The 1,580-nt window shown below is 35.4% G+C and overlaps 1 protein-coding gene across 1 annotated transcript in view; it reads right to left on the bottom strand.

Annotated features, from left to right (window-relative positions):
• LTN1 (listerin E3 ubiquitin protein ligase 1) overlaps window positions 1-1,580 on the bottom strand; it is an 86,724-nt gene that overhangs the window by 33,315 nt on the left and 51,829 nt on the right. The gene's annotated exons all lie outside the window — the stretch shown is intronic.

Here is a 1,580-nt window from a genome sequence, read left to right as displayed (position 1 = left end):
TGTTGAGACCAATTCCTCAGAAAAAAAGATTCCTTTCAAAATATTACTACTGACTGACAATGCACCTGGCCACTTGACTCTGATGGAGATGTACAAGATTAATGTTGTTTTCATGACTGATAAAACAACATCCATTATGCAGCCCATGAATCAAGGAGTAATTTCAACTTTTCAAGTTTCATTATTTAAGGAATACATTTCATAAAGCTATAGTAGCCATAGATAGTGATTCTTTTGACGGATTTGGGCAAAGTCAACTAAAATCATGGAAAGGAGTCACCATTCTAGATGCTATTAAGAATATTCATCATTCATGAGAGGAGGTCAAAATATTAACATTAACAGGAGTTTGGAAGAAGTTGATTTCAATCTTAAAGGATGACTTAGAGGGAAGGGTTCAACACTTCACTGGAGGAAGTAACTGCAGATGCCGCAGAATGAGCAAGAGAACTAGAATCAGAAGTGGAACCCGAAGATGTGACTGAATTGCTGCAATCTCATAATACAATTTGAATAGATAAGGAGTACTTCTTAAGGATGGGCAAAGAAAATGGTTTCTTAAGATAAAATCCACTCCTGGTGAAGCTGCTGTGAACATTGTTGAAATGACAACAAAAAACTTAGAATATTACATAAATTTAGTTGATAAAGCAGTGGCAGGGTTTAAGAGGACTGACTCCAGTTTTGAAAGAAGTTCTATTGTGGATAAAATGTTATCAAACAGGAATGCATGCTACTGAGAAATCTTTCACGAAAGGAAGAGTCAGTTATTGTGGCAAACTTTATTGTTGTCTTATTTTAAGAAATTGCTATAGCCACAGCAACCTTCAGCAACCACTTCTCAATCAGCAGCCACCAACATCAAGGCAAGACTCTTCACCAGAAAAACAATTACAAATCGCTGAAGGCTCAGATGATTGTTGGCATTTTTTGGCAAAAAAGACTTTTTAAATTAAGGTATGTACATTGGCTTTTTAGACATAATGCTATTGCATGCTTAACAGACTCAAGTATAGTGTAAACATAACTTTTACATGAACTGGGAAACCAAAAACTTCGTGTGATTCACTTTATTGTGGTATTTACTTTACTGTTGTGGTCTGAAACTAAATCTGCAGTATCGCTGAAATATGCTCGTATTTTAATGAATCTATTGAAAGAATCTGTCCAGCTGTAAGGAGATGGGGAGGCTAGTGAGTCTTGTAACCACAGGAGGCAAACACTGCATAAGAATTTCCAATACTGCTCAGGTAAAGGATATTCTTCCAGATGCCAGTACATAACTGCATGGTAGATATGTTCCTAATTTGGAAATGGATCTATCAGTCTACTCTTATTAAATTATTTACTCCCCCTAGTCTGATTCTAAGCTTATCAGGCAGCTTTCTGATAATTTGGCTTTTCATGTAGCTTGGCAATGTAGCTAAACCAATGCAAATGATGTGCTGAACAAGTTATATTTCTCATTGAAAAATAATAAATTAACATTCTGTATTTATTTTGTAAAAATAAACTGTTGGGGGAAATGGGGAGTTACTGTTTAATGGATACAGAGTTTCAGTTTTGCAAGATGAAAAAGT

This window comes from Propithecus coquereli, unplaced genomic scaffold (genome assembly GCF_000956105.1).
Source record: "Propithecus coquereli isolate 6110/MARCELLA unplaced genomic scaffold, Pcoq_1.0 Scaffold54, whole genome shotgun sequence".
NCBI lineage: Eukaryota > Metazoa > Chordata > Mammalia > Primates > Indriidae > Propithecus > Propithecus coquereli.
This window is presented reverse-complemented; position numbering and strand designations above follow the sequence as displayed.